The 9,631-nt window shown below is 40.9% G+C and overlaps 1 long non-coding RNA gene across 1 annotated transcript; it reads right to left on the bottom strand.

The window, feature by feature from the left end:
- Positions 1-608: 608 nt before the first annotated feature.
- LOC144672735 (uncharacterized) lies at positions 609-9,247 on the bottom strand. The gene is made up of 3 exons (XR_013574156.1): positions 9,104-9,247; positions 8,935-8,999; positions 609-1,210 (listed from the first exon to the last, which is right to left on the bottom strand). It is a non-coding gene; the product is annotated as an uncharacterized LOC144672735 (long non-coding RNA).
- Between the last annotated feature and the right edge of the window lie 384 nt (positions 9,248-9,631).

Below are 9,631 nucleotides of genomic sequence, written 5' to 3'. Positions count from 1 at the left end.
AATAGCTGCAGTGTGTACCATCTCAAGATGCACTGCAGAAACTCACCAAGGGTCCTTAGGCAGTACCTTGCAAACCCACGACCGCTACCATTTAGAAGGACAGAAGCAGCAGACACATGGGAACACCACCACCTGGAATTTTCCCTCCAAGCAATTCACCATTCTGACTTGGAAATATATCACTGTGAGCTGGGTCAAAATCCTGGAACTCCTTCCCTAACAGCACTGTGGGTGTACCTACACCACAGGGACTGCAGCATTTCGAGAAGGCAGCTCACCACCACCTTCTCAAGTGCAATTAGGGATGGGCAATAAATGCTGGCCCAGCCAGCGATGCCCACACCCCGTAAATGAATAAAGCAAAAGGTTTTAAGGAGGGAGTTTCCAGGAACAGGGCCAAGATAACTCAAATCTCTGTCCACTCATGGTAGAACATACGTACTGAAAAGATATCAAGGGGGTCAGAACAGATCATAACTGATCAGCACTCTCATGTTATTATAAAGATATAATACTTTGGGCTTATTTACTGTACATGATACAAGGAATCAATTGCTCATAAAAGATTGGGTAAGCATGTTATGGGTTTATTTATTAAGACTAGGCACATGAGAACAGTTATACACAGGTATAAAGGTTGAAGACATCAGAGCTGTGTGTGTGTTCTGCTTAAAGCAAAAATGAAAGACTGGATCATATGACATATTGCCCTTCTAGTGATGTCATGCAGACATCCCTGAAAGACATATTATAACATCCCCCTTTCTTTTTAAAGGTACTTTCTCCCTTTCCAAAGAAGTATAACTATTTACAATATCAGTTCATGTTTAGTTACCATTACATAGTGCATAGAACTGATGAAGCTATGAGTCTCTAAAGCATAAAGGTAATCTGCTAGTACGCCCAGTTCTTCTGATGGTAATCTTGTCTAGAGGTTTCTTTAATTGCTCACAGTGATCGTCATTCTTGGATGTTGTTCCTGATTGCACTTGGGATCTTGTCCAAGATGCAGTTGGACTACATAGTGGTTGAGGAGCTGGAATGGATCTGATTTGTCCTCGGTTACATCACACCATTGCACCGTTGTCTGTAATGACTTCATAGGACCTTGGTTCTGAACAAATCCTTGTCACCTCGACTGGTCGCCACATACCTTCTGTGGGATCCTGGATGCAAACTTGTTGTCCCAACTATATGTAAAGGAAGTGCCCTATTTAATGAAGAAATTAATGTGTTAATTAAATTAATAGAAGTTGAGAAAATAAAATACACTATGCAGCTTTTGAACTATTGCCAAGAAGCTAGTGAAAAACACGACACAGAAGCGCAGGAATGCATTAAAACCTTGAATGTCCTACTGTTGGAAAACAGCCAAACAGTTGTGACAGAAATTAGATGGTAAAAATAAAATGACCTTCAAAGATTCACATAAAGACAGCTGAAGAAAAAGATTAAGACTTATTTTAAAAATTGTTTTTGTTGTATACAATGGACAATGCCAGACTAAGTCAGTGAATCAAAGAGATAAAATTTATGTTTTAAAAAGAGTCAACACAGATACACAAACACAGAGACATAGGTCAGCCATCTTTAGGACACAAAGGGTAGAGTTTACCACCAACTCCCCTTAACAGTTGAGACAAAAGGCGCCCTCAAGAAATTATGCTGGTTTGTGAGTATAATCTTCTTCAAATCAATAATTGTTTGAATATCTAATTATTAATTAAGGTGGATTTAGACATTATATATAAACTTAAAGTAAGGCAGTCATGTTATAATTATCTTTGATTGATTTTATCTAACACTCATTATTAAGGGAATACAGTATTGAATATTTACTTCTCTTAGAATAGTCACTACCTGTATAGGGGGAAGTGATTGTAAGTACTGTATATTTTATGATATAGTATTCATTACTATAAGGTAACCTATAATTGGTCCTTATAATGAATACTCATGAGCAAGTGTAAAAGAGTTGTAGTTTCATACTTATATCCTCATGAGCCTACATATAGGTGACAATATCCTAGAATTCTTAAGTAGGGATTCTAAGTGTTGATATTGGTAAACTTAAAAAAAAAGTTGTTTCTGCTGTAATAAACCTGTAGATATAATCTACCCTGAGATAATTTTTTCTGGTTTGAAAGCTCCTAGAATGGAGGACATTTCATTGCAGGACCCAGTCTACAGCTGATAAAATTGACTAAGTTCCTTTAATGATCTGAAATTTCTCTTAGTTGAGGATTTATGCTAACAATACGTTTGACTGGGTGAGTTTACTTTGCCACGCAGGTGGGGGGCTGGTGGCAGTGGGGCGAGGTGGGGTGAAGATACTAATATGTACCCTTGGCAATTCTGTATCTGCATTTTTAATGTACACGTTGGTCATCTTCTCTTGTAGTTTTAAAAGTTGCTCCCAAGTTCCTGAGAGAGTAGAATGGGTAAGAATAAGTAAATTGGTATGCACTGGTCTGACAAACATGAGCTCTGCTGGTGTTGGAATAGTTGCACTCAAAGTCGTCGCTCTCAGATGTAACATTGCAATATGTAGATCTTGCTTGGTCTGTCTATATTTGAGAATTAGAGATTTCACTATGTGTTAGATCTAGAGTAATAAGGAGGAGAAGTAGAGTGATCGACATTCCACTTCCCATATGTATCCTGAAATGGTTTATCAATAAATTGCGGACCGCTATCCGTAATGATCTCTCTAGGCACACCAAGTAAACTGAAAATAGCACTCAGAGTGTGCACAATGGTTGTTCTTGATGTATTGTGCAATTGTCAAATAATGGGGTACTTGGTAAAGTAGTCAACGAAGATGACGAAGTCAGTGCCATGGACATGAAAGAGGTGTGTTGTGATTTCAGACAAAGGATGGGTAGGAACTTCATATGGAATCAATGGTGCTTTATGCTGAGTTGGTAAATGCTCTTGACATCTCTCACACTTCTTGACGATGACTTCAATGTCATTGTTCATACCTGACCAATAGGCTGTCTCTCTTACAAGCCTCTTCATCCAATCTATGCCCATATGTGAGTGATGAAGCTTTTGAAGAATATCAGGTTGCAAAGGTTGCAGAATGATGACCTGACTGCCTTTAAAAATGACTCCTTGTAAGATGCCTAGCTCACCTCAATAAGGCCAAAATAGTTTCATGTGTTTGTGGACATGCTGAATTGAATCTGACCATCCGTTGATTAAGGTTTTCCACAATTTCTGTAGTGTAGAATATTTCGTCATATCTTCTGGTAACTGTTGGCATTTGCATTGATCAACATGTACTAGGTCAATTTGGAGAACATCTTCAAGTTCTATGTCAATTAAATCAGCTTGTAGATCTAAGGATATACCTTCAGTTTTCACTGGTCAGGCGATCAGCTAAGTGTATCCGATGTGCATGAAATTACTTGGCTTGTACCTAACCTCACAGCAGTAATGTTGAATCTTTACAAAGAGACTTTGCGATCTTGGCAGCGTACAGGTCAATGTTTCTCACTAGATGATCTCCAGTGTCTTGTGGTTGGTCTCTACCACAAATCTTTTGCCAAATATATAGGTATGAAAACACATGATTCCAAACACTAAAGCTAACGTTTCCTGCTTGATGTTGGAGTATTTGGACTGTAAAACGGCAGAAGTTTTGAAGCAAATGCAATCAGTTTGCCTTTTTGTAGTCTGCATGCTCCCAGACCTATCTGTGAGGCAAATATCTCGAGGGTAGTTGTCTCCCTAGGATCATAAAATTACAATATAAATGCTTCTGTTAATGACTGATTCAGTTCTTTGAAGATATATTGGTGGTCTTTGTGCCACAAGAAAGGCACATCCTTTCTCAACAATTCCTTTAGTGATTACGTTTTTTGAGCGAAATTGGGGATGTATGGAGACAAGAAATTAACGATGCCGAGGCATCTTCGAAGATTATCCTTATCTTGAGGAGTTGGCATGGCCTTAGTATCCTCTATTTTACTTGGATTGGGACATATGCCAGCACTGGAATAAATAGAACTGAAGAACTTGATCTGCTGCATGTCGCTATTGCACTTCAGACTGTTGAATGCTAATCCTTCATTATGTGCCGCTTGCATCAATAATGATACATCCACGCTTGTGGTCATGTTCTTGCTTTGTTTGTCCCACAAAGCAATTTCCTTTCCAATACAGATGCATCCTGGCACATTGCATGTAATGCAGTCCATGTGAGCTTGAAAGAGATCCCGGCTAACAGATACCCTGAAAGGAAGTCGTTGAAAACAGTATCATACGAAAAGCTCTTGGGACCTCTCCATGAGAAGTACTGACCAGTAACCATGCTTGGCATCAAGCTTAGAGAAGAAAATTGCACCTGCAATTCTTGGATTTAACTCTTCTAATGTGGGTATTGCGTTTAAACATCTTGGATCGAGGCATCCTCTTAATGATCCATACTTCTTTACGAAACATGTGAATGAGCTGCTCCAATCTGTGTGCTCTTGTACTGTTCTAATTATTCTGTCTTTCTCCATTTTGTCTAGTATGACTTTCAATTTGTCTCGTAAGGGGATGCTGCACTTATATGATGGATCAATGTGGGTAGTGTCCTCGGCCCCAACCAACTTCAGTTGCTTCATCAATGACCTTCCTTCCATTATGAGGTCAGAAGTGGGGATGTCCGCTGATGATTACACAATGTTCAGCACCATTCGTGACTCCCCAGATACTGAACAGTCCATGTCCAAATACAGCAAGAACTGGACAATATCCAGGCTAGGGCTGACAAGTGGCAAGTAACATTTGCGTCACACAAATGCCAGGCAATGACCATTTCCAACAAGAGAGAATCTAACCATTGTCCCTTGACGTTCAGTGGCATTACCATCACAGAATCCCCCTCTATCAACATCCTGTGGGTTGCCATTGACTAGAAACTTAACTGGACCAGCCATATAAATACTGTGGCTACAAGAGAAGGTCAGAGGCTAGGAATCTTTGGATGAGTAACTCACCTCCTGACTCCCCAAATCTACAATGCGCAATTCAGGAGTGTGATGGAATACTCCCCACTTGCCTAGATGAGTGCAGCTCCCACAACACTCAAGAAGCTTGACACCATCCAGAACAAAGCAGCCCACTTGATTGGCATGACATCCACAAGCATTCACTCCCTCCACCACTGATGCACAATAGCTGCAGTGTGTACCATCTACAAGATGCACAGCCAAGGATTCACCAAGGATTCTTAGGCAGCATCTTCCAAACCTATGACCGCTACCATCTAGAAGGACAAGGGCAGCAGATAGATGGGAACACCACCACCTGGAAGTTCCCCTCCAAGCCACACACCATCCTGACTTGGAAATATATCACCGTTTCTTCACTGTTGCTGGGTCAAAATCTGGTAACTCCTTACCTAACAGCTCTGTAGATGTACCGAAACCAGTTAGACTGCAGCAGTTCAAGAAGGCAGCTCACCACCACCTTCTCAAGGACAACTAGGCATGGGCAATAAATGCTGGACCAGCGAAGCCCACATCCCGTGAATGAACGTTTAAAAAATTGATGAATTTGCATGCTCCTGGATGTGTAATGTTGCAACCCCATTGAAACTGCCAATTTTGTCTAAATATTCTGGATATTTTGTTGTTGGGTTGTGAACTGAAGTGATAGGAGTTGTTTCTGAGGTTGATCTGCCTTGTGATATCTGACTGATTCCATGGATTGGCATTAATGTGAGGTCACGACATGCTGGTAAACGCTGGTAAACGCTGGGCCTTTGGTTTCCATGATGTAGAACATCTGTGACACCCAGAGGGATTGATTGCACTTGCACTCCAGGACTATGGATCCTGCATATGGAATTAGTGAACTATTGTATGCTGAAAGTATCACAGAAATAGGTATCACCATGGCCTTCCACAAGTGTGGATACATGTCTTTTAGAATTCGCAGGGTTAGTATGATGGCACTTCACTTGCCCCTGTGCCAATCTTGGTCAATAACAAATAGTTACCAACTTACTAGGGCAGATGATTCAAATCTCGGTAAAAAACTTTAAACGGTGCGTTAGCATTTATGTTTTCCACGAGATTGATGTTGTGAAATATGTTTATTGCACATCCTCGTAATTTATCAATAACCTCATGTATATGTTTCTGACGGGATACCAGATGGTTATTCTTATTGCTTGAAGGTACCCATTGTGTATGGTCTGTTTGGATCAGTGCATGGCTCTTTGTAGCTGCATCAGCCTTCTGCTCTAGTGCACTGCCACTGCCAATGGTCCTTTTTGCCACATGCCTTGCAGACTTAATGAAAAGCTGGGCATTTTCTTGGTGTATGCGGAAAACCACACCTTCCACATGTCTTGCTAAGTTTCAGTGTTCTAATGAGTGTGTCAACAACTGGGGTTGTACTTAGGACCTGGAAACTTTGTCGGCCTGTGAGGATTGCTACCCACTTACGTCCGCCCTTGAGTAGCTTTTTAATGCTGTTCATTTTGGGTTTGTCTAGCAGATCTTTTTGAAATGCTTCCATGGGAGTGGATACTTTCACCAACTCAACAATTTTGTCTGCCAGCCCTGCGTTTGAAAAATCACAGTACATACGCTTTTCTCTGCATCTGCTGATGAAGTGGTCTATGGATTATGAAGGCTGTTGTTGAAGTGACATGAACTCAAATTGATAAATACAGAAGTTTAAGCTGATTCTGAACTGGTCTCCAAATGTAGTCCATATCTTCAGTTTTTCTTCTGTTGTTAATCTTGATGTGTTCAGCTTGTGTAGGCCTTCATTCCAAATTACTAGGTGAATTTTTATGGCTTGCTTGTCTGGTTCAGATGCACCTGAATCAAGAAACTGTAGCTCTGTACATTATTTAAATATTTTGAATTTAGATAGCAGGTCAACTGCATCCCAATTCAAACTGGGGAATTTTGTGGACATTCTGACAATGTCCTTTTAGCCTTCCTTCTTCTGTAGTACCTGGGATGAATGCCACTTTTCTGAAGCTCCCCCAATGAAGACAGGTTCTGGTGGGGATGCACTGTGGAGTAATGATGTTTTTGCTTTTTAATCAGTTTATTGTTCTGCAACTCCCGAAGCCACTCTTAAAATCACAACCTCCTCTGGCCCGATTTTTATGACGGGATTTGTTTTGCTTTTTTTGACTCTCCCTTGCTGCTATCGATCCGGCCCACACCCTGGTCACTTGCCTTTCCTGACTGAGCTAACCCAGTGCTGGTCCTCTTGATGCGCTATCCCGCTCACAGAACTGACAGGCTGTCTTCTGCAAACTTACCACGAGAGATCCATCTGCTTGCCAGCTCTTTACTGGAGCACTAGATTGGCACTGTGTCTCCAAAACTTTTTCAAGGGTCTCCTCATGCCTTGCAGCATGATCTAATGCTGTTTATCATGTCGTGCCTGTGCTTAATCTTGCTGCCACTTGTCTTGTCACCATTGATCAGCATATCGTGTTATTATAATAATGTAATACCTTGGGCTTATTTACTGAACAAGACACAAGGTACCAATCGCTCATAAGGGATTGGGTAAAAATGGTATGGGTTCATTTATCAAGTCTAGGCACGAGAGAACAGTTACACATGGATATAAAGCTTGAAGACATCAGAGCTGTGTGTGTGTGCTCTGCTCAAAGCAAAAGTGAAACTAAGACTGGATTACATGACAGGACCCAACATAAGTGAGCAGGAGATGTTGAGGGGAGGGATTTGTAGATGAGGAGGTGGATTTTGAGATCAATGCAGTGGGGAATAGAGAGCAAGTTCAAAAAATAGTGAACAAGTAGGTGAGAATGCTCGTAGCAGTACTTTAGAATCTATGGAAGACAAAATTTGGGAAGCCAGCACAGAGGACATGTGAGAAATTGAGACAGAATGATCAAGGCATGGATAAAGTTTTCTGTTGAGGTAGAATCAGGCAGGAATAGAGGTAGAAATATTGCAGAGGTGGAAGCAGATACTTGTAGTGATAACTGAGATGTAGGACCTGAAGCACCACCTGGAGTTGAGTCGGACATGGAGGTTCCTCCCAAACTGAGAAAGCTTGAGGACAAGCTGAGAAGGAGGTGGAATTGCGGCCAAGGATTCCGTCCGTGTTTCAGCAGGGAAAGAAAGACTTGCATCTATGTAGCACCTTTCGCAACCTCAGGATATTCCAAAGCATTTTACAGACAATTAAGTACTTTTCTTTTGAAGTTCAGTCACTGTTGTAATGTAGGAAACCCAGCAGCCACTTGACGCGTAGCAACGACCCACAAACAGCAATGTGATAATGACCGGTTAAACTGTTTTTTTAATGCTGTTGAATGAGGCATAAATACTGGTCAGACACCAGGGATAACTCTCCACCCCTTCTTCAAAATAGTGCCAGGACCTTTTACATCCGAAAGGAGGGTATGAAATTTATCATGAATTATTAGATCCTTTTCACATCATGTCTGATTTTGAACATTTTTTTGTTTTTGCATGAAACTTGCCAACATAGGAATAAATTTAGTATAATTTTTACTTGCAAATTGCCACATGGCTGTTCAGACCAGAAAATGAAGAAAACAGACAAAGCTGGGACTGTTCATACAGAAATATTGATGAATAGTGTTTGGAGTGCACGGGAATCAATCTGGGCCTGTGTTCAAAGACATGAACACCTATTTAAAAAGGAATATTATAGACAGTAATCCCAACATTCCAACTGCCAAATGCAACAAATCAGCTTTGTGTTATTGTGTACTAAAGCTCAAAGACAAGAACGCATATTTAAAAAGGAATATTATAGACAGTGATCCCAATCTCCCAAATGCCAAATATAACACATCAGCTTTGTATTATTGTGAAAGATTGCCTAGTAATGAGGTAATTAAACAGTCACACCAACCCACTCCAAAAGCATATGTAGTAGTGATCTGCCTAAGGCAGGTCCTCCACTTACTTCTCAAGGTCCTGCACTTTTCTCTTCGGCTGCTCAGATGAGCCTCTTCCTGAAGGATCTTCTGCCTGTAAACAGCCATTGTGTTACGAGGTTCCTGCTCTTCTACTATTACCACCGAAAATTCACTGGTTCCGCCATTGGTTCATAACCCTGAACATGGGACCCTTACCTGAGCCTGGGGCAACTTGTGAAAGGGCAGGGACAACCACTCTCTGAGTTCTCAAATGACCCTGCTACCCTCAGAACTGTGTAAAGTACATTAATGCAAACAGGATGTTTTCACACTGACTCGCAGTGAACAATTAATCCTATGCTTTCATAGAATGATGAGATTGAATTCAAACATTCCTGTAAATCACAATCAGTAAGATAATAAAACGATCTGTATAACCTAGGAAAACTAGTCTCCTATTGTCTCAAAATACTAATTCCTGTACCTAGTTCATAAATCAATGCAGCACTTGTCGAGCAGGTAGTAAAACGACCTTTCATTCAGTGACATGGTTAACTATTCGAGACAAGGTTAGCCTATTTCATCCCTCTGCTGACCTGACAGCTGGGATAGCTGAGACTACCTTCTGAAGGCTTGGTTTATGCAAACAAGCTGCCAGCAGGTTGCTTGCTCTGTTCGATGCTAATGAGCCATATAATTGCTGTCAATATAATCCTACCCATCTTTGTTAAGAGGCTTGAGGTA

This window comes from Cetorhinus maximus, chromosome 3 (assembly GCF_964194155.1).
Source record: "Cetorhinus maximus chromosome 3, sCetMax3.hap1.1, whole genome shotgun sequence".
NCBI lineage: Eukaryota > Metazoa > Chordata > Chondrichthyes > Lamniformes > Cetorhinidae > Cetorhinus > Cetorhinus maximus.
Note: the sequence above shows the minus strand (reverse complement) of the source record. Positions and strands in the feature narration are given on the sequence as shown.